The 24,529-nt window shown below is 39.9% G+C and overlaps 1 long non-coding RNA gene across 3 annotated transcripts in view; it reads left to right on the forward strand.

Annotated features, from left to right (window-relative positions):
* LOC119865228 overlaps window positions 1–23,590 on the forward strand; it is a 37,855-nt gene extending 14,265 nt beyond the window's left edge. For 2 of the 3 annotated variants that reach the window (XR_005376555.1, XR_005376553.1), the window contains exons 2-3: window positions 2,123–2,301; window positions 23,448–23,590. This is a non-coding gene — a long non-coding RNA (uncharacterized LOC119865228). Of the gene's footprint in view, window positions 1–1,548; window positions 1,739–2,122; window positions 2,302–23,447 lie in introns of those variants that run through there. The other variant, XR_005376554.1, reaches the window with a different exon arrangement.
* Window positions 23,591–24,529: the final 939 nt, after the last annotated feature.

Raw genomic sequence — 24,529 nt, forward strand, 5'->3', positions numbered from 1 at the left:
TGACGTGCAGAAATGAGGCTCATACAGACCCAGCACTAAAATCTATATCACCACTTACATGCTGTTCCTTGAATTACTGTAACCACTTGTACATTCTGTGATTATAGTGCTTCTTGAACTGCTCTAAGCATTACTTTTCTGAAGGGACTATGCTTTTACTTCTATATTTACTGCATCCACCTGGATGTCAGGTACAGAGTAGACATTTGGCAAAGCTTTTGATATACAGGCTGGTGTCCTTTAAATATTTTCTGGATCAGTCTTCAAGTTTATTGCCCCAGCTATCCTAGGAGAAAGGATAGACAAATGGAGTAAGCAGGATTCACTAAAAGTTCTCAAATGGCTTTAGTCGCTCAGGGCAAGTTTTCCTTTAAAGTATAAGCACTAGTACTGCAGTAGCTTTGGCGGAGGTAGCAGGACTTAGCAATCAATGGCTATTAAGGCCGAGTGGGACCATAGCAACCTGACTGCTGACAGTCAAGAAGCATGTCAGTCAGGATAGTGGTAGCAATTGGCCACATTGCCAGCGATAGAGCCTCAATACCAACAGCACATATGGAAGATGTTAGATCATATGACACCTGAATAGAATCACAAAAGATGTTTAGGAGTTTTCTAGTCATAAAGATGGGAAGGGGAATCACATGTGGGAAAGAATAGATATAGAAATGTTGCATGTCGGGGGAACCCCAAGTAATTATATATATAAATTAAAAAAAATCTATATAAGTTTAAATATATATGTATATGTATACATTTAAAAATATATATTTTTAAGAGTTGGGGGTAATTCAATAGGAAACTAACCAGAGTCTCCATTGTGTAGAGCACCTGATAGTAGTACTTCTGAAGGGAGAAAGCAACTATTTGTCATGAGCCCAAAGAGAGATAGTGAAATTGGGAATAAGTGTGTTTAAAACTTCCAAAGCAATTTGAGGGAGTATTTATGCCTGTTAAATCTAATAGAAATCTTGGGCTTATACTTTGTGCTTTTGTTTTTTACATGAAAAATTTCCTGTAATCAATTTTTATTGTGTTTTACAAAGATATGTTCTGTTAATTGATATTTGGATGGAAAATACGCTGATTCTTAATCCCAAATAGTTTGGGAAGATAGCTATCGGTGAGGCTTTTAGTAGGGAAAAGTTATCTGGGCCTTTCCCCCTTGCACTGGTTTCTCTGGTGTGGGTAGGGGAGGATGGTTTTGAGGAGGCCATGCCTGGCTGGGTTTCAGTTAGATGGTAATGATGCTTGCTCTAGCTGGTGGTAAGAGCTTGAATCAAGGGAACAGCAAGTAGAGACAGTGAGTAAAGGAAGGATCAGCTCAAGGGGGTAATAGGCATGGCTAACCCATATTCCAGCCCTTGACAGGTACCTGACAGAGACTAAGTGCTTTCTGTAGGTTTTCTCATTTAATCCTCCAACACCTCATAAGGCAGCACTGTGGTCATCACTTCCATTTTATAGATGAGGAAACTAAGAGAAATTAAGGACCTTGTATATGCCCATATAATTGGTAAGTGCTGGAGATGACATTTGAATCTAAGTAGTCCAGTTACCTAGAGCCCTGTGTTATATCACCAGGCCAAAGCTTTGAGGTGAATCATCTGAGTCAAGTGTTTGGGCACACTGAGGAGGAACTCTCAGGTGTACAATCTGACCCACCTGGCTGTGGATGCTGACAGGCCCAAAGCAGGGGATGCAGGAAAAAGTTCAGCTCTGGCAAAAGGCTGGAGAGGTGAGATATTCATCCCCTAGTGTGCTGAATAAGGTTGCAGAAGTGGAATGAACGGCGTTTGATTATAAAAACCTTTTAAAAATGAAAAAAAAAGTTATAGAGGGCTGTGATATAAGCCCTTTGCTCTAGGTGGGCAGGCTGCATATGAATCAGTAAAGGGAAAGGACAGTTTGAAAATGATCACAGTGTTTCCACAGTCAGGACCATTGAGAACACATCAAGAGAGAAATTCCAAGAGGGGAGTAGATTTTAGCTCGGGAAGGGATAGAGAATATGAAAAGATTATTGAATGCCTACTGTGTGTTAAGGGCTAACACTGCATTATCTTGTATAATCTCCATGAAAATCCTACAAAATATTTATTCTTATTTTTCTTGCAAACAGGTAGAAATCATCCTTGCTGTCTTGTTCTTCTTGGAGCCCTGAGCTGCCATGGGAACAGGCCCAGCCCAGCTGACTAAGTCCTGACCAACAGGTGCCCGCTGACCTTTGTGGTCTCAGCTGACACCCACTAACTCCATGAAGCAGGAGCACCTGGAGGCCTGGAAGCTGACTACAAACACGTGAGTAAGCCCAGCCCTGTCTCCCTGAAGAATCCCAGCTGACCCTATCTGAAATTTCTGACCCACAGAATACTGACCTAAGTAGATGGTGGTTTTGAGCCACAATGTTTTGGGATGGTTTGTCATGTACCAACAGGTCACTCATGCAGAAAATCATCTCATAAATGAGGTAGGTGAAGATTGTGCAGACTTTAGAATGAATGAAATCCCCAAAGGAGAGAATTGTTAAGATTCAAGTGATTTTATTAACTTTCTTTCACAGATTATTTTTAGTTACTTGAAAAGAACCCCAAACTCCCAGAAAAGTTGCAAGGACAGCACAAAGAACCTTTTCCTCTCACTCTCTCTCTTTTTTTAAACCACCAAATCTTTAGACCTTATTTAAGTTTTCCAGTTTTCCCCATAATGCCTGTTAGAGAAAAACTTTCCACTTCAGAATCCCACATTGCCTTTAGGTGCCTCAGCTCTGTTCTCTCCTTCATTCTGGAGCCAGTTTTCACCCTTTCTTTGACTTTGATAACTTTGACCCTTTTGAAGACTGCAAGGCAACTGTTCTGTAGTACGTTCCTCTATGTGAGCTTGTCCCCTGCTTGCTTGTACTCTGATCCAGGCTACACACTGCAGGGAAGAGGGTCACGGAAGTGGTGCTGTCTTCTCATTGCATCTTACAAGGCTGTGAATGATTCGTGTTTGTTCCATTACTGATAATATTCGCAGTGATCCGTTGATTAATGTTGTATCTGCCAACCTTCCCCACTGTCAAGTAACTATTTTGCCTTTTGTAAAGAATAAGTACTTCAGGCAGGTACTTCAAAATCATGGAAATAACCCATTCCTTACCAAACTTTCTCTCTTTCTCTCTCTCTTTTTCTTACTTTATATCAGTATGAACTCATAGGTTTCCTCTTTTATTCGGAGAGTTATAATTTATTGTCATTATTTATTTTTATTCTCAGATTGTCTCTGATTTGGCTGGAAATAGCTCAGGCAAGCTTCCTTATATTCTGATCTGGCCCCAGCATTCTTTGAGTGCTCTATTGCTTGCTAGTCTAATGAGATATCACAGGGTCACTTTGTAATTTCCTGGGTCCTGTCTTAGAATTAATCATTTCTTCAACGAGCCCTGGATTTTTTTTTAAGTAGAGAATGGTATTTTATTTATAGACTTATTTATTCATTTTAGAGAGAGAGCACACACATGTGCGAGCAAAGGGTGGGGCAGAGGGAGTGAGAGTGGGAGAGAGAGAATCTCAAAACAGATTCCCTGCTGAGCATGGAGCCTAATGCCAGGCTTGATCTCATGACCTTGAGATCATGACCTGAGCTGAAATCAAGAGTTGGATGCTTAACTGACTGAGCCACCTAGGCACCCCTGGAAAATGGTATTTAGAAGTCAGGATCTGGGTGCTGAGTGGGCTCATTGTTGCTATAATCTCACTCCTTGTGAGCTATCACAGTGGTTGGAACTAGGGAATGTATATGTATACATACATGCACATACACATGCACACACAAGCACACACACACACATCCCTATGCATTTGCATCTGTACTGTAAAATCCATCTTTATATATGAAAACATGAGTTAATATGAATATTTCCACTTTTAATCCCACACTGTAGCATTCATTTAGTTTTCTCCCTTTGTGTGTTTGTAAACTCCTTCTCAGACAGTGAGAAACCTGGCTCCCCTTGCCCTTAATACATTAGTGTACTAATTGATCCCTCAGTATGTAAGGATCTTTATCACCACTGCAGTTTCCTTCCCCATGCCCCACTCCCACAGCAGTACTGCCTTACCCCTCCTGGGTAAGCACTCTCCTGACCCTGTTGGGGCTCTCACAGCTCACTTCAGGCTAACAAGGTCCTGTCTCATTCCCATCTTTGTAGTTTCTCACCTTGCTCTGCCCTAGCTAATGACTTGAGAAATGAACTGCTTGGGACATGAAGGGGAAGAGAAAGAAGAACAATTAGATTGATGGAAACTAGAAGGAATGGGGGAACAGTCATGATAGGGATTAGAAAATCCTTTACATGATGGTGTGTATATGGAAAAGTGCAGTGCTGACCTTCACTGCAGTGAAGCCTACAGATGAAGATCCAGAGGACACTTGCTGATAAGTAGCAGCATTTTGAATAGCAATATCCAAAAACAAATATAAATATTGTGCCATATGCTCTAAAGAAGAGATACATTAAACTAACCATTTGTCAAACAATTAAAATATTATCCAAACTCAAATACAGGGCAAAGTCATGAGTCTTATTGGCTGTATTCCAACCCTTGAAGACTACCTGTCAGGTCAGAAATCCAATCTAGTGAGGGTCATCTTATGTTCTGCCAGTGACCCCAGAGAGATCCCACTTTTGATCTGGACTCTCTCCTATTTCTTCTACTACTCCTATTAAACACAGATAAAAAACAACACTGGCATATCACTGAAGGATTGAAAGTAAAGCCATTTTCCCAGGTGGTTTTCAAAAGTAAACACTCTTTAGGTTTCAGGAAACTGATTTCTTTTTTCTCTGTAAATGCTTCTTGAGGTAAACAGTTTCCAGAAATGTAGGTGCGGGGGGCGGGGGTATGGCATTGATCAGGGAGGTGGGAATTTTTTTTCCCTTCAAGATTTCTGGGGTGGTTATCATCTCTTCGGCTTTTGTCCTATATCTTGCCTGAATGGCTTGTTGCCTTATCGACTCTTGACTGGTATAATTTGCAAACATTTTCAGGTACCTCATTAAGCATTTCTGGGCTGCTGACATCCTTTGTCAATACTTGACACTTTTATTATTGAGCTCCCACAGAGAATTTAGCAATGTTTTAGAGGATTGGTTTTGCGTTGGAAATGCTGCCACAGTCTCCTTATCTGATCAAAAAGGAGCATGTGCAAAGATAGAATGAGCTGGGAATGAGAAATGATTTACATGATTCTTTATGCTCACTCTGGAATAAATGGACAGTTTAAGAAGATGATATGGGTGTTTATTACCTGGAGCTTGGCACACTAAAAAGAAACAGCATAGTGTGTGTGTGTGTGTGTGTGTGTGTGTGTGTGTGTGTGTGAGAGAGAGAGAGAGAGATAGGGAGAAAGAGAGTAGGAAGAAGGGAGGGATGGATGGAGGGAGAGAGAGAGAGATTGTCAGTTTGTGGTATACCAATGGAGTTAACTTTGGAGCACTTCATTGTACTCATATATTCTTATTTTCACTCCCAAACATCTGTCCATTTTTGTTTTGTTCTCTTCATCTCACCTTAAATTAAGAAAAAGCAGGAGAGTTTGAGATAATTAATTTTCAGTTAATGTCTACATCTTGAAACATATTCCACTATTCTCTGGCTGTCTAATGATTAAATTTCAGTAATTACATTCAGGCATTTTGAGCTGGAGATAGAAGTTAGCTGAGTGTTTGGTCCCAGGCTGTCTGTATCACTCTGAGTCTTCTTCAATTTATTCTAACCACAGTCACTTTCCTCTAATGGTAACTCACAGAAAACCAATAACATCCTCAATAAAAGGGTTAATGATATTTCCTTCTCCTCTGGGGCCCTGAGATTTTGCTGAAACTTTTTCCAAGACTGAAGAAATCCTATTAATGGCTAAGTAAAAGTAGAGTACACCATGCTTATCAGTTCTCACATTGTCTCTGGTCATGGGTGACGGCCAGTACTGTATTTCTTCCTGGACCCCATCTGATCGTCACTTGAAATCTATTCCCATCAAACCCTGGATATAACCAAGGGATGGATGTCCCTGTCAAAGCTGCCCAATGAATAATCGAATCCAACCTGCAATTTTTCTAGACTGCCAAACATTTCTCAGGTTCAGTTCACAGGCAGATGTTTTTTCCTCTTTTGAATTAAAATTGGGAGTAGGGGGAAGCAAATTAAAGCCACTCAGAAAGTGCAGGATCTCTTAGCAAGTATAACTTCATAGGTAAGATACCTCCCTCCATTCCTGTCCAGAAAAAATAAAAGGCAGTAACTGGACAAGGGAGGAGTTGTATTTTTCCAAGATGTTTTGGGAATAGATAAAACATATACTTTATTCCCATGTTTTGCCCTGTTTTTCATTGTCCTCCAATAGTGCTTCTCAAACTTTCATGTGTGCATAAATTACCTGGGAATCTTGTTAAACTGTAACTTCTTATCCACGATGTCTGGAATGAGGTGCAGGATTCTGCATTTCTTTTTTTTTTAATTTTTTAATTTTTTAATTTTTTTAATTTTTTAATTTTTTTTTGGATTCTGCATTTCTAATAAGCTCCTAGATGATGTGGATGTTATGGGCCACATTTGGAGTAGAAGAAGCTAGGGCAGGGGTTCTCAAAGCATAGTCTTGGACCAGCAGTATCAGCATCAGCTAGAAATGTATTAGAAATGGAAATTCTGGGACCCTAGCCTGGAGTGATACAATAAGTGGAAGGGACCACCAAAATATCCACCCTCTAATCCGTGGATCTTGTGAGTGTATCACATAAAGAGGAACTTTGCGGATGCAATTGAGGTTTATGAACTTTTAAGTTAGGGAGATTATCCTGGATTATTCAGTGGGCACAGTCTAATCACAGTGAGTCCTTAAGAGTAGAGAGCTTTCTATGGCTGGAGTCAGAGAGATTCATTAGAAGGGAAAGGCAGAGAGGTTGAGTGTGAGAGGAACTCGTGTTGTTGGAGGGGGCTGCATGGAAAGCCTGAGAAGAAATGCAAGCAGCATCTAGAGGCAAGCTTGGTCCTTGCCTGACAGCCAGCAAGATTATGTGGACCTCAGTCCTACAACCACAAGGAATTGAATTTGGCCCACAATCTGAATGACCTATGAAGCAAATTCTTTCCCATGGTTCCAAGAAAGAATGAAGTCCTGCCAGCACCTTGATTTCAGCCCCCCCTGAGACTCTAAGCAGAGGACTAGTTGAGCTGTGCTGGCTCACAGATCTGTGACTAACAAACTTGTGTTTTAAAGTCACTAAATTTGTGGTAATTTGTTATAGCAGCAATAGGAAACAAATACATTGACTGAATCAGGAATTCTGAGCATAGGGCCCAACAATCTGTCTTAACAAGCTCTGCATGTCATTCTGATGTACAGTCTAGAAACTGTGTGCTTTAGAGCATGCAGAGAATCCAACTTAAAGAAATGGTTGCAGTGTTGGCCAGTTTTCCTAACATCCCTGATCTTGTTTCTGCATTTGTAAAATGGGGTTAAAAAACCAAAGTGTTGGGCAGCCCCAGTGGCTCAGTGGTTTAGCGCCGCCTTCCACCCGGGGTGTGATCCTGGAGACCCGGGATTGAGTCCCGCATCGGGCTCCCTGCATGGAGCTTGCTTCTTCCTCTGCCTGTGTCTCTGCCTCTCTCTCTCTCTCTCTCTCACTCTCTCTCTCTCACTCTCTCTCTCTCTCTGTGTCTGTCATGAATAAATAAATAAAATCTTAAAAAAATAAAATCTTGTCATCAGCGAAGAGGGAGAGTTTGACTTCTTCTTTGCCAATTTGAATGCCTTTAATGTCTTTTTGTTGTCTGATTGCTGAGGCTAGGACTTCCAGTACTATGTTGAACAGCAGTGGTGAGAGTGGACATCCCTGTCTTGTTCCTGATCTTAGGGGAAAGGCTCCCAGTGCTTCCCCATTGAGAATGATATTTGCTGTGGGCTTTTCATAGATGGCTTTTAAGATGTCGAGGAATGTTCCCTCTATCCCTACACTCTGAAGAGTTTTGATCAGGAATTCGCCGATGACATGATACTCTACATAGAAAACCCAAAGGCTCCACCCCAAGATTGCTAGAACTCATACAGCAATTCGGTAGCGTAGCAGGATACAAAATCAATGCCCAGAAGTCAGTGGCATTTCTATACACTAACAATGAGACTGAAGAAAGAGAAATTAAGGAGTCAATCCCATTTACAATTGCACCCAAAAGCATAAGATACCTAGGAATAAACCTAACCAAAGAGGTAAAGGATCTATACCCTCAAAACTATAGAACACTTCTGAAAGAAATTGAGGAAGACACAAAGAGATGGAAAAATATTCCATGCTCATGGATTGGCAGAATTAATATTGTGAAAATGTCAATGTTACCCAGGGCAATATACACGTTTAATGCAATCCCTATCAAAATACCATGTACTTTCTTCAGAGAGTTAGAACAAATTATTTTAAGATTTGTGTGGAATCAGAAAAGACCCCGAATAGCCAGGGGAATTTTAAAAAAGAAAACCATATCTGGGGGCATCACAATGCCAGATTTCAGGTTGTACTACAAAGCTGTGGTCATCAAGACAGTGTGGTACTGGCACAAAAACAGACACATAGATCAGTGGAACAGAATAGAGAATCCAGAAGTGGACCCTGAACTTTATGGGCAACTAATATTCGATAAAGGAGGAAAGACTATCCATTGGAAGAAAGACAGTCTCTTCAATAAATGGTGCTGGGAAAATTGGACATCCACATGCAGAAGAATGAAACTAGACCACTCTCTTTCACCATGCACAAAGATGAACTCAAAATGGATGAAAGATCTAAATGTGAGGCAAGATTCCATCAAAATCCTAGAGAAGAACACAGGCAACACCCTTTTTGAACTTGGCCATAGTAACTTCTTGCAAGATACATCCACGAAGGCAAAAGAAACAAAAGCAAAAATGAACTATTGGGACTTCATCAAGATAAGAAGCTTTTGCACAGCAAAGGATACAGTCAACAAAACTCAAAGACATCCTACAGAATGGGAGAAGATATTCGCAAATGACATATCAGATAAAGGGCTAGTTTCCAAGATCTATAAAGAACTTATTAAACTCAACACCAAAGAAACAAACAATCCAATCATGAAATGGGCAAAAGACATGAACAGAAATCTCACAGAGGAAGACATAGACATGGCCAACATGCACATGAGAAAATGCTCTGCATCACTTGCCATCAGGGAAATACAAATCAAAACCACAATGAGATACCACCTCACACCAGTGAGAATGGGGCAAATTAACAAGGCAGGAAACCACAAATGTTGGAGAGGATGTGGAGAAAAGGGAACCCTCATACACTGTTGGTGGGAATGTGAACTGGTGCAGCCACTCTGGAAAACTGTGTGGAGGTTCCTCAAACAGTTAAAAATATACCTGCCCTACGACCCAGCAATTGCACTGTTGGGGATTTACCCCAAAGATACAAATGCAATGAAACGCCGGGACACCTGCACCCCGATGTTTATAGCAGCAATGGCCACGATAGCCAAACTGTGGAAGGAGCCTCGGTGTCCAACGAAAGATGAATGGATAAAGAAGATGTGGTTTATGTATACAATGGAATATTACTCAGCTATTAGAAATGACAAATACCCACCATTTGCTTCAACGTGGATGGAACTGGAGGGTATTATGCTGAGTGAAGTAAGCCAGTCGGAGAAGGACAAACATTATATGTTCTCATTCATTTGGGGAATATAAATAATAGTGAAAGGGAATATAAGGGAAGGGGGAAGAAATGTGTGGGAAATATCAGAAAGGGAGACAGAACGTAAAGACTCCTAACTCTGGGAAACGAACTAGGGGTGGTAGAAGGGGAGGAGGGTGGGGGGTGGGAGTGAATGGGTAACGGGCACTGGGGGTTATTCTGTATGTTAGTAAATTGAACACCAATAAAAAATAAATTAAAAAAAATAAAATCTTAAAAAACAACAACAAAACCCCCAAAGTGTTGATGTGAGAACTTCGATCAGAATCTCTGGTAGAATATTTAACAGTTCTTATTATAGTAGGGTCCTCAAATGTTACCTTCTTTCCTTCCTTTCACTTCCTTCCATGAAAACACTAAATGCAAACAGTATTGATGATTCTGATGTCAGCTTTCTGAGGCTTAGGGCTTGGAACTTGACCTTGATTGTCATTGTGTAAATAGGAACTGGAAAGGAAAACCAGAATCACAGGAAGGAGATGCAGGTCTAATTTATAAGCAATTGCCTTGCTCAGCTTAATTGCTACTCTTCAGAAAAAGAGAACAATGAACATGCTTCCTTTGCTTTTAGAAAAAATTCAGCACTATTCAAATCTCGATATAGAACATTTGGTTCTAAATGTGACCTTTTAATCATAGCAAGAATGTAAGTTGGTTCTTTACATCATGCAGTCTTTGCTATAGGACCACAACAGCTAAAATACGTTTACTTTCTGTACATTCTCAAGAATGCAATGTACTAATTCTAATTTGCTAGTCTACTGGAGTGCTCTAATGCTCATTAATTAAAAAAAAACTTCAAGTGTATTTTCTTTTATTTGTGTCCACCTCTGAGCTGAAAATATTTGCTAATTCTTTGTTCTTTATCCACTCTGTATGGTGAGCTGCTTCCTTGGATGATTACATATTCTTTTCCTCCATAGTCACTACAGCCTTTCCTTTCTGACCATCAATCACTGTGTGATGAAATTTGTTGATTGGGTTTATTTTGCAAATGATGCAGTTTGCAAAGTCCCAGGTTCATAGTCATTTTCCATTGCTGTCTAGACGAGACTAAAACTCTCAATCAATCAACACTTCTAGATTAATTTTTCCCTCTCTGTGAAATAAAAAAAAGTGAATTAAGAGTTAAATTAGGCTTCCTGGCTTATGTATTTATTAATCAATCAATGTTCCACATAATACTAAATTAATGTTTATGGTACAATATCTGCATACCGATTTCTGTGTCTGCCAGCGTGAAAATAGTGCTGTGCTGAAGCAAGATTCTATCTGCTGTGAACATTTTTATAATGAGCTGCAGCTCTGGAAACATTGAAACCCATTTAAAAGTGACCTGAATTATCTCTCAGAGAAAATTAAATGGGTGAAAGATCAAGAATAAGAAGTAAATATATATTTAAATAGCATCAAGATGGCATCTTTTCTTTACTGTACATTTCTTGGTTTTACTAATATAAAACTGCAGCTGGGTAATTTGGGAAATAGTTGGAGAGATTCACAGCTTACAGATGCTCTTCCTTTAAATATATGGATAGTTCGAACCTCCATTCACATCACATTTCTTATTACATGTATTAAATATGGTTTGTGCCCAGAGAATAATGCTCAATATCCTTTTATAGTTAACATGTTGACTTTCTCTAACAATGGTGTATAGAATGGAGGCTAATTACCTGAAGTGTGGTCCTCAGACAAGAAGCAATGATACCACCTGGGAACTTGTTAGCCCTGCTGGGTCTCAGAGTCTAGATCTTCTGAACCAGAATCTGCATTTTGACAAAACCTGGGGAAATTTGCCTGTACATCAAAGCGTGAAAACAGCTGGAATGAAAAATGGGGGAGGTGGGGTGTAGGCACTGTGAGGGTGTGGAGGATAGAGGTGGTGAAAGACAATATTGGACAGAAATGTGCTTCTCACCTGCTTGCCATCAAGTAGGGAGAGGTTTGTGATGAATCTCTTGTGTTCTCTTGCCTTTTTATCTTGGTGTTCAGTAGAATGCATGTGTTAAATAATTGTGTAAATTTGATGGTGTGGTTTATGATTATGCACTCACAGAATAAGTCTATATGGCTTATATTCTTTTTCTAATCAAGTGTCTTCAAGTTTCAGCATGACCTTGAATGAGAAGCAATGTGGGTAGTTGAAAACCCAAAGGTTTTGTGGCTACATAGAACTAGACTTTAATTCTAACCCTGACAATGTTATTGTGTTGATAGTTTCTTTATGTGTGAAATAGGTAAAATAGCCATAATATTACAGATGCCAACATGAGATGATGCATAGGAAGCTCCATGTTCAGCAACCAGAATGAAGTAGTAGTCTAACAAGGGTGTCTTCTTTCATACTGATAGTTCACTGGTCCAGCCATCCATCCATCTCTTTCTTATTATGTGTACGTGTATATAAATCTGTCTATATATCCATCCATCCATCTGTCCGTCTATAAATTTTGTATTTTTTTTCTTTTTCCTCTTCTTTTTGTCTTCTGCTATGTCTTTGGCTTTTGGCTGAATAAAATGGGCATCGATTTAGATTAGATGTTGGCAGGCACGTTTCTCTTCCAGCCTGCTTCCCATTCCCTATGTACTTCTGTAATAGTGTTGGGTGCTCCCATAAGTGGCAGTGTGAGAGGTGAAGCTTCTGCTGGCATTTAGGTTGAGAACACAACCCAGTTAATATCAGACTTCCATTTCTTCCTTTACTTCTCTGAGGGTGTGAGGAGAAATGAGGGGAATACATACTTGTGCTTGTGGTCCTCACAGGGAAGGCTCTTGAGCCCCCGTGTCTTCAGGTAATCCGTATCAGGATCCTGACATTGAGAGAACAAGATTTTGATACTGAAAGTGATCCTTCAATATGAACGGGAATTATTCCCTGCTGAGCCAAACTGCTCATTTATCTTGTACGTGACAAAATCTGCTCTAGCATATGGTTTCACCTTTGATAGGAAAAAAAAAAGTCATTTTAATTGCTAGTTAAGACTGCTGGGTTACTTTAATTTGCAGGCTCTTTATTAACTGTGATCTATTTCATTTAAAGCAGCAATAATGAGATTTGGTGATAGCCTCCCAATTATTAAATTTCACAGGCTCTGTTAGAAGACTTGGGGGGTCACCCTTTGAGACTCTGAGCTATTTCCATTTAAGATCTTAGCAGACTTGAACTGTAGGCAGAGCACAGATACATAGTAGGTTCTTAATAAACATTTGAATGCTGGAAAAGGAAGATGTGTATATCTCGTCCCCCATTTCCTTTAAGACTCTTATTTCCAGAGGTTGTGGGTAGAATGTAATTTTTCCTCATTAAATCTCTCAAATTGAGACACATGTGGCAGCAATTGCTTAAAATATCTACTTCAGAAAAAAAAATCTACTTCAGGTATTGAAAGCTGTACATTTGCTTATAGTGAGTTAATCCAACCAACTTCCTTACTCTGGTTTTACTTAGATGAAGGCAAGCAGGAACAGCAGCTACTTCAAATGGTATGCCAATTGCGAGGGGGAGCCTGGATGACAGTTTCTAGCCTGTGGGGTGGAAGTTCTATTAAACTGTCTTAGAAAAGATGCAGCATATTTTGATGAAAAGAATGTAATTTTAGAATTCCTGAGACCTGAGTGCTTGTCCCAATTTTGCTCACTGAATTGTGACCTTGAACAAGTCACTTCTCTTTCTAGATCTCAATTATTTCACTTGCAGAATGTGAGACTGGAGATGAAAATTTTGTTCAGGTTCTAAGCTCTGTTCCTGCCATTCATATCTCACTCAGGTGTCAGAACCCAGATTCTCATTTGGTTTTATCTCTAACTTGGCATTTAAGTCAGGCCAGGTGTCCTAGGTCTTCATTTCTCTGTCTCTGTAGTTGCATGAGAGATATCCTGGGTTTTAGCCTGTAACTAGTTAATTGAACACATTGTTAGAGACATTACGAGAATCTTAAAGGTGGGGTATCTATATGTCACCCAGGTCACCAAAAGAGTTAGAATACAACTCACCTACTTGTGATGACTTGGGGGTGTTAGTTGAATGTGGAACATTGTTCCAATATGTTTTTTAATTAATTAATTGTTTTAAGTTTAAATTCAATTGATTAACAATGTATTATTAATTTCAGAGGTAGAGTTTAGTGATTCATCAGTCTTATATAATATCCAGTGCTCATTGCATCGCATTGTGTTGACATGTTTTGACACACATGTGCCCTTGGAGTCCTGGAGGTACCTCAGCCCATAACCTCAATCAAGAATATGGGACTGCTGTAGTGTTTAGTTTTTCAACGTTGTTCTCCCTGCTGTCAGTTGTCCCTTCTTACGCTATTGGTTACCATTTCAAGCTGAACTTGAAATCAATGACTCTAAATTTTTACACTGTATTAAGCCTGCAGTTTTCACTTCAGGGTAACATCATTTCTTTCTCTTGAGAGTAAAGTACAAGGGCTTTTTGACAGTTTCTTTTGTAGCTGACTTATTTGGTTCATGGCAGTGACTTGAAGGTCTAGAGTTGCCAGACATCAAAGTAGAAGTTGAGGAGGTGGGGTTCTTATATACGACTGTATGCAAATATACAATCAATAATATATCCTGTTCAGTATCAAAAAGTGCCATATTTTAAAAATCTTTTAAATTCCATAGAGCACTTAGCACAGTGTCCTCATATGTAATAGACAGCTAATAAATTTTGTGAAAATGCAGTCTGCACTTAATCATATGGATTATAGATCCCAACTCATATATTATCTAATGGCCATTTAAGTTTCTAAGGTATTACAAAGGGAGTTATATATGTCCTGAGACTTCTCAGGCCTCCCTGTGTTCCAGGTACAAATGGGAGCACTTTAACATGAACATGACCCAAACTTCACTTGTCTGGAGATGCTCACATAGGACTTTGAATATTTCAGAAATTCCCTAGATGTGCTTATAAACATGCCAATTGCTGCCAGATGCTAATGCGACCTCTCCATTTTAACAAGGTAGACTTTGGGGTCTGCTATATTTACAGATTGGAGTCCTGAGGTGATGGGAGCTACATTACATCTTATTGTGAAGTAGAGAATGATAGCTGTCTCTGGCTTCTGGCTCACTCCTCCTTCACCTTTGTCGTCGTCGTCATCATCATCATCATCATCATCATTTCTGTGAGGAGGAAGAGGAATATTTTCCTAAGCAGTGTGATTAGTGAAACAGCTTTTTTCATTCCTCTTTTTCTCCCAGCAGTGCCTCTTTCTGCAGGACTCAGTCCGAGAATACTCTGATGCTGAGGCTTTCCTTTGGATCATGCTCATTCTGCCTGCCTCCTCTAAGAGGTCTCTAAGAGGTGGCTCCTTAATGTCTCTTCCAAATAAGCTTCTGATGGGCTCACCAAACCAGTTCACTGAATGTGCCCATACACGTATGGCACATTCCTGCTTGAACCCAAAATATATGGAGTATTGAGCATGCTGGATATTTTACTTTTCATGTAGGAGCCATCTAGTAGGTCACATAGCCACAATATGGGTAGCCTTTGATGATGCAGGCTTTGAAGGACAGTTTGTGTAGTATGTAGACCTTTATTTAACCTTTATTATATTATGTCTTGGTGCCTGCCCTTGATGAGTTCATGCTTTTAAAACTCCTTTACCAATAGATGGGGAGAAACAGAGAGAGAAAGCAGCTTAAATAACATTTTAACAAGGTTTATAATGAAGAAAAGAGGGTAAAATGATTACATGAAATGAGATGTTTGAAATCATTGGCAGATCTCAATTACCAATCGATCCTTGGTTTCCCCTGAGTGCAGGGCTAACAGCAGATGCAATATATATATATATACATATATGGCTATATATATGTATATATTGTACATATATATGCAATATATATGTATATATTGTGTGTGTGTATATATATATATATATATATATATACACACACACACACACACACTTATGTGTCCACATACAAACCAGTTGCCAAATAGAGCATATTCTTTTAATTCCACCTGGAATATGGTGGAAAGATCAAAGACCAACTCCTGTTGCTTCTTCATTCCTCAATAGCTGCTCAGAAACGGTCTCTGTTATGTTTGCATTTTGTAGAATAGATGTTGTAAAATTTCAAAAGAAAAGCCAAAATGTTAGTGGAAAAGATCTATGTGAATGTGTGTATGTGTGTGTTCAGATTTCCATGGCTGTCATCTGCTTTGCAAAGATGTTCTTAAAAGGTACTGACAAATCCAAGGCATTACCCATGATATACTTAGACACTTAGCCTTGAGCTCTACTCAGAATGACCTTCTCAAATCCAATAAACAGTAGCTCTATGACTATTTTATTACATGCCATGATGCTCACAGTCATAAGTGGTTACCTTGAACTTTGGCCCCTTTTTGGTTTTCAAAGTAATGATTCAATGAACTTGAAGTGACGTATATAGGGGAAGCCTGCTCTAACCTGCTCTTGAATGATTTACCTTTGTACAGTGTCCTGAATAGGAGTAAAAACTTATTACACAAAATGGATATATTTCTGTTTTAACTTTAGTAGAGAAGAAAGGTGAGATAGAAGAATAAAATTCAGGGGAATCATATTTCAAATAAACATGTTTTGGTTCTCATGAAAACACTAGGTTTTTTTGTGATAGTAAGATGGCTCCTAAAGTTGCCACCCCCTGAAAACATATGATTTTTATGGAGCTTTATCAATCAATCAATCAGCCAATCAACCATCCAGTTTAGCAATCAGTAAGTGTGTTTGTGTATCTATTATACACCCAAGATTGTTAGATTTTATTGATAAATGAATAAATTTCTTTATCTGACAAATATTTATTGACAGCCTTCTTTGTTCTGATAAGACATGTTAGGTATTGTCAACACAACAAAACATAAACATTACCCTCAAGAAGTTCCTAGTTTATTAAAACCATGCATGCATAGCTTGAATACTATAAGTATAGCAATAGAAATATTCTTAGGGTATTGTGAAATTCATTCATTCACCCATTCAACTTCTGCAGTATTCTAGACATTATGCTAGGGTCTGGAAAAAAATGTTAAAACAAGACAGAACTAGCAATTGCTCTCATGGAACTTATATTTTCATATGGGAGAAAGGCATGAAAGAAAAAGAAAGAAATGCATTAAAGAAATAAATGCATTTAAATAATGAGTGAATGAGTATCTCAAAATCATGGTAGATACTATGAAGGAAAGCATGAGGATTTATAGTAATTTATAGGAAAGAACCCTACAGGTCCTTACAGGTACTCATACAATGAAGCAAATAACTTTGCTTTGAGCGATCAAATATCTGTATGCCAGGTAATATGTTCAGCTATGAGTGGGATCACAACATATTAAGGAACACTAAGGCCCATTGAAATCGCTAGGCATGACTGCACACACCTGAAATATATAGCGTGAAGAGTGCTAGGAATCAGGTGATCTAGTCTTCAGTGTTGGCCTAACGACACCCACCATTTGATTTAATGTTTAATATCTCTGGATTTCAGTTTTTTCACTTGTAGACCGAAAGAGTTGGATCAGATCATCTGTAAAGCCCTATCTAATTGTACATTTCAACATTCCCAGTAGGATAAATAATTCCTCACTTCTCTGCAAAAGGGCCAATTTCTCCATAGAGACAAAATATGTGCAGGTGCTTGTTAAAGCTTAGCGCACCACACAATGTAATTGCTGAAGGAATAAGGGCCAGACAGATTAATATGCATGTGCTCAGATGTATAACATGGGATTTGGAAGCACACATAGTTCACCAAAGGTATGCCTGTTCCAAAGAACATGTGCTTTATGTGATTCATAGGTCTGCCCACTTTTTGAAAGGGTTGATGAAGGAACCACTTGTATTTCTCTCACATGTATGTGTGTTACCCAAATTGGAAAAGATTAAGCATGGAAGTCTGTCCCAGGGCAGGAGTAGAAAGAACAGAAGCCATGAATGAAGATACAGGGTGTAGTGAGTTGAACACTGGAGCAGGAATACAAATACCTAGTGTCTGGCCTAGGTTTTGCCACGATCCAGCCTTCACTCACTGGGCAGGATACTTAATCTTTCACCAGTACCATCTGCATGTAGTTGAAAGGTAGAAGTTGCCCTGAATTAGCAGTGTTCCAACTTCAGTGTTAGCATCAGATACTCTTTCCAGTCAAGTCATGTGCGAAACCTCAGCATGCCTAACAGATAGAAGTGAAGTCACACTGGTTGAGGGAAGCATTGAAGACATGTCACCCCCGTCAATGGGCCTTTTACTCTCATTCCTAAAGCATCTGTGAGGCAGCAAGCCAGGGCTTCTGGAAATTCAGTTTGGAAGCCACTGCCCTAAAGGATGTCTGTGTTGCATTGATGACAATCTGGCAATATCACACATGGTCCTCTGAAGTCCTCACTGTTGCCAACTCACACACACTAACTTTTCTCTTGTTTGTACTAACTTGTTAAATGAAAGGACACTGGTGCATAGAAGGGTATTTCTTAAATGGCTTCTGAGCCCTGACTGCTTGTGTGTGTTGACTACAGTTCTATACCTCACTCCTTCTATGTTCTGGCCACTTCTCTAAGTGAAAGCTGGCTGGCATTTAAGGCAATCTGGAGGGTTAATTATGGTCCATGCCAGTGATTTAATCCTGCATTAGGTAAAGACGCTGTACAGACTGTGGAACACTTGACTTATGCAAATATGACCTTACACAGATTGTTCTATGAGGCCCATAATAACATCTTCGAGATGGAAATTTTCATTATGCCGTGTGCAGCTGATGGCTGCAAAGCCAGGGTGCTGGGCAGGCAGCAGCCACCACAAGGTGAGGGCCTTTTGACTGTGCTTTCCTGTCGTTCTGTTTTCCCCTTGGAGTTTGGCTAGGGCTGCATGTGTTCCTTCAGTATCATTTGTATTATTACCTCTTTTATGACATTCTAGCTGTGATTGAATGGAAACCAAGCAATAGCAAGGGGTACATTAGAAGGAAAAAAATGAAAGTTTAAAGAGGCTGATAAGTGCCAAAGCCTTTATTCCATTGTGTGGGGATTTCCTTTAGCTGCCTCAACAATGAAAATTATTTTGCATGAAAGCACATGCATAAAAGTGCACATAAAATTTCCTACACACGTGGTATAATGCTTAAAAAGCTAGGTCCTGTAGCTAGACAGATGAGACTCTCAGTTTTGTCTCTTCTTAGTTTTGTGACATTTGTCAAAGGGCTTAGTGTCTCTCAGCCTCAGTTTCTCATCTGTAAAAATGGGTGTAATGACACTAGCACCTTATAAGATTGCCTTAAAGATTAAATGAGATAATATGTGTAAAGTGCTTCCCTTTTTATCTGGTACTTAGAAAAGTCCTACAATTCACTATTAAATTCCATTTTTTCATCCACATTATTGGTAATATTCCATTTCATTAAGAGCTCCTGCTTTGGTATTACTACAGATTTCTTTTTTTGAGTAGTTACAAAAGGAGAATCTAGGTGGAAAAGTTAGTACTAATGCAGATGAAGGATGAAATTTACAAAGGTATGGGATACATTCAAAAGACAAAGCAAATAATTGTAAATGTAAAGGGAAGGTGCAAGATTTTTAATACAATGCAGTGGTCAGCCATGAGTGGTTCAATGGACTTAAAATTTGTACTAATAATAATTTGTAATATTCAAAATGTAAGAATGATAGTTTAGAAGACTAACATTATGATAAAAGCAACAAAAATTATTCCAAACTGTTGTAAATAATTATAAGGAGACCATGGTATTGCACATAGCAAATTTTTATTGTGAATAAAATTGGTCTCTTTTAGGGAATTATATCAAAAAGAATGTTTTAAAGGCAGAAAAAAAATCATCAGTATTAAAGACCACAAAACAGTCATGCATTTTTTTTTCTTTTAGACTTAAAGTATTAGCTAAGGCTAAGGTAACACTTGCTCATCTTTTAGAACTTGCACAGTGATTGAAGGCCTTGGCGAGGCAGCAGGGATCAATATTTGAGCAAAATGTGTATTGCAGGGTGGCCTGGGAGTAGAACCAGTGTGAACAGGGATGTGGGTGTGGACCAATGTGATTAAACCCAGAACAGGGCTGGGAGATGAGGTTTTTATCCTCTGAGTCTTTGGCACCAGAATAACCATCAGTCCTAATGGCTTAGTCTTGCCTGAGGCTCTCTTTCCATTATGTGAGTCTATATTTTTCATTTTCCTGACTTTCAGATGCTTATAGGTTCTTCCAAATGGACTGATTACATTCCTGTTTGGATCATACTCCCTTGGAGTACACCTGGATCCTTTTGAGAAAGACCTTACTTAGGTCACTAAAACAAAAGTTTTGTCTATTTACTTTTTGCCAGAATAACTCACTTTTGTCCAAAGGTTGGGCCGGCAAGGCGTCCTGAGTTGTAAATTGGCACTGCCTGACTGGGCTGCAGTCTCAGAACCCCAATCGCCATGGTGAATCATGTATCGGCAAGATCCTGATCACCTGGGACTTCAGTTCCTCTGCTCTGCCCAGTGCCTGGAGCAGAGAAGGAATGCAGCACAAAGGGTGAATGGGAAAAGAGGACTATGATCAAACATACATCTTTTCCAATAAAATCCATTCCTGGTCAAATGCTGAAAAGTGAAACATGTGAAATGGCAACAATATTTATTTGTTGACAGCTCACTGTATGTCCAGCATGGTGCTAAGCTTTCTTTCTATTCATGTAATTCCCACAGCAACCACAATAGGTAGGTATGATGGTCTTTGTTTTATAGATGAGTAACAGTATTTTAAAATGTGGAGAATAGCCAGAAAGATAACATTATTTTTGCAATTGAGCTCATGTATGGGAGGTTCCAGAATGGATTTGGTAACTGTCATTTTGCTTCCTTCCTTGCCCCTGGGTCTGATAGATGAAGGATGGGTTGCCATAGTCACTACCTGGGCGAGCTCTTCTCTCAGAATTTCGGTCCATTTGGTCACTAATTTCTGGCCTTACCATTCTGGATGACATGGTTATTTTAAGTATTTCTATATTTGAAATTACAAACCCCTAGATAGGTATTTTTCAAAATGAATTTAGTTTATCCAGACACATTCCTCATTCTTAGCATGTTTCCTTGTTCACTTTCAGCCATTTCACACTGATTTACTGCTGAACTTGGATGGATCAAGAGTTTTGCCTCATGTTCCTTAAGCAATGCCCCTGAGTGCCTCCTGACCCAAACATGGCCAAAATGCATCCTGGCATCCTGGAATGATGCCTAGAGGCAGGGAGGGAAGGCTTTTCTAGAATAGTTTCAGTGGGACTATCTCTTTTTCTCTTATTTTCTCTCTCTGTGTTATATATCTGGGAGCACTAATCCCATTACTAATGAAAAAATCAATTGCATGGAAAACAGTTGTGGTCAGAATAACTGTAAGGAGCAATCCTTTTTTTTTTTTTTTTTTTTTTTTTTTTTTTTTTTCAGTTAAAAAGGCCAAAAACTTTATTTAGTTTTCTGGGAAATACAAGATGTAAACATAAACAAAATACAAAACAAAAAAACCCAAATCTTACAGTCTAGAAGCATGCCAAGACAGAGTATTTTCTGCAGACCAAAGAGTCCCGTCAGCATGATATAGGACACCTGGAAAGTGGCAGGCCAAGGGGTTGGGTCCCTTCCCCAAGGACACTGCATTTTTGTGATGAGGAACAAAAAAAAAACTATTAAAAATATTAGAAACATGGAGATAGTTTAGCACCACCATGGATCCTGGAAATTTTTTAGCACTCAAATTGACTGCGCTGAGTTCAATGTCCTTTCCTTCAGTTTCTCTGCTAAGGGCAGAAGAGAACACAACCCCCTGCTGACCCCACGGAGCCTGCTAGGAGCTGGGAGGGATTAAGTGGACACCATGAAGAGCCCCCCAAAGTTCTGGAGCCTCAGAGACATCCAGCAGTTCACATGCAACCATGCAGTCCACAAACCACACTTTAGGGACCTGCCACTCACATCTTCATTCATAAGTCACCTCCCTGCAGGCCTCTCAGGAATTGTCAGTGAAACCCTCTTTCCATCCTATGTCCCGGTAAAAAAAACCAAACCAAAACAAAACAAAACCCCCAAAACCTGTTGTAGAGAACAAGTTGCAGATCTGAGAAAGGTGGCTCTGTTGACCCTTCTTTCTCTGAAGTAGGTGCTTATGGAAAGGTACCTTGGTGCCAGGCCACCGAAAATGAAGGGCATGTCTGTGGAGGAGTGCGCACGGCACCTTGTCTTCTGAGTCACACCTGAGGTGTGACTCAGCAGGCCGAGCAGCCACGGCTATCAGTGGAGATTCTCACGAATACTGGTGTCAACAGAAGAAAAGATGAGGCTGCCTTCCTCCCAGACATGCTTGGTGGGATCTGGACCCTGAGCTTCCAGTTTGGGGGCGGGGGTCATTACTATACAATCCATTATGCTCACTGGTCTCTAATCGATTCGAGCAATTTGAGAGGCTAGCTCTGGGTTGGACAAAGGGATGTGGGCAAAACCTGCTGGGAACCTAGGGGATGGAAGAATGTTCTGGAGTGAGAGCCTCCAAACTCAAAGATGGCTTTGTTGCTAGCAACTTTCCTGTCCCCACTGAGCAAATCAAGGACTGTTCCTTAGCAATATCCTAAGGACCCAGGTTGTGGCCCAGCAGGTAGCTGTTTCCTCGGGTCAGCCTCTTCTGTGGCCAAATCTTAGGGCTTTTCCAACCTGTTCTGGCTGGACCCTTGGGTGTTGAAACAGTAAATTCCTGTAAGGAGCAATCCTTTAAGAAATGCCAATGCGTGTCAAAACACAGAGTCTACCAACAGGGCAGTCATTTACTCCTAAAGTATTCGAAATCTACCTTATATCCTTGGGCCATATGTAAATAGAAAGTCCTTTCCTCCTAATTTTAAGTCAGGAATTATTATTTAAAGTTAGTTAAAAAAATAAGCTCAAGCTTATTTGCTGTCATTAATTACATGCAGATTTTTAGTGCTTTATGAAAATTGCTCTGAACAATAGGCCTGTGAAAGAAATTCACGAACAGATGTTCTGGGTAAGTTCGGAGACATTAGGTTTCTAGAAAACATGTTTCAAGCAGTTGGCTCAGGCATAGGCACACCTTTTAATTACACTGAACTTATGATGGGTCAACATTTCAGGGTTTATCTGAATTGTGTGTTAACCTTCAGCACTGTCATCACGCTAAGGGCAATCGCTGACCTTGAAAGAAGAGAGTTAATCACGAAAAGCAATTCAGCAATTGGCCATGTCAGTAAATAACTGAGGAGGAGGGGGTGGAAAGAGAGAGAGACTGAGACAGAGACAGAGACAAATAATATGATTTAAAAATGTGAAGCTAAAGATTCTGTGTAAAGAATCCCTATGCTTTGTTTCTTTCCAACGTGGGATGGGTGTGCGCTGATCCACCCATATTTACGCTTCTGCTTTCTATGGGCTTATTTAGGAACTCTGTCTGGGGTTGTATCTGTGTGGGGTAACTGGGCCTGTCTGGGGATAAGTTGCCAATGTTGTGCCTCCTGCCCCCAGATGGCAGGAATTGTGGAATTGACTTAGCTCTCTTTCACTGGTCTCAGGTTCCAGAGAAGTGTATGTTGCTTCCATTGCAACTGGGAATCTCAACTGTATGTAGAAACTCATGATATGACTTCCCTTTTTTTTAATCATTAAAAAACCCTGAATTTTTTTTCTTATTTCCTAGAGGATAATAAAATTATCCCCAATTGACACCTGCACCCCGATGTTTCTAGCAGCAATGTCCACAATAGCCAAACTGTGGAAGGAGCCTCGGTGTCCATCAAAAGATGAATGGATAAAGAAGATGTGGTTTATGTATACAATGGAATATTACTCAGCCATTAGAAACGACAAATACCCACCATTTGCTTCAACGTGGATGGAACTGGAGGGTATTATGCTGAGTGAAGTAAGCCAGTCGGAGAAGGACAAACAGTGTATGTTCTCATTCATTTGGGGAATATAAATAATAGTGAAAGGGAATAGAAGGGAAGGGAGAAGAAATGTGTGGGAAATATCAGAAAGGGAGACAGAACGTAAAGACTCCTAACTCTGGGAAATGAACTAGGGGTGGTAGAAGGGGAGGAGGGCGAGGGGGTGGGGGTGAATGGGTGACGGGCACTGAGGGGGGCACTTGACGGGATGAGCACTGGGTGTTATTCTATATGTTGGCAAATTGAACACCAATAAAAACTAAATTTATTTAAAAAAAATTATCCCCAATGTAGAAAGAGAATTCTTCAAGGCACAAAATGTATTTCTTGTTTTCCTCCCAGTACTGAGACGTCCTCCTTGTTGTTAAAACCGTGTGTTCTGCAAATGGTCCTCAATAATGTCTGAAGCACCAGGTCTCTAGATAGTGCATCTCCCAATATATGTGGGGGTGGGAGGGCAGGCAGGAGAGGCACAGGGCACCTGCATGCCAGGTGTGGTTCCCTTCCCCATGTGCCGTCCTGTCTTTCTCTTCCTCTGTTTGTTGAAAGAGCCCACGAGAGCACGCTCAGTTCCCACCTCACCTCTGACATGGCATCTGTGAGGAGGGACTTGTAAGAATTCCTGCCAAGTAAGCTACAGAATGTAAAGTGGTATATGAATATGTAATAGCAGCCATTATCAGTTGATGCCCCTGTCTTTGGAAAGAATCATTTCACTCACTGTGGAGAGAATGAGGGGCAATTTGAAATGGCCTGAGGTAAGTGGCATTTCATATATTGCCAATCAAATTAACCTTGAACCTTTCTCTGCTACTTAGAATTCCTGTTCTTT

Source organism: Canis lupus, chromosome 22, assembly GCF_011100685.1.
Source record: "Canis lupus familiaris isolate Mischka breed German Shepherd chromosome 22, alternate assembly UU_Cfam_GSD_1.0, whole genome shotgun sequence".
In the NCBI taxonomy this organism is placed as follows: Eukaryota; Metazoa; Chordata; class Mammalia; order Carnivora; family Canidae; genus Canis; species Canis lupus.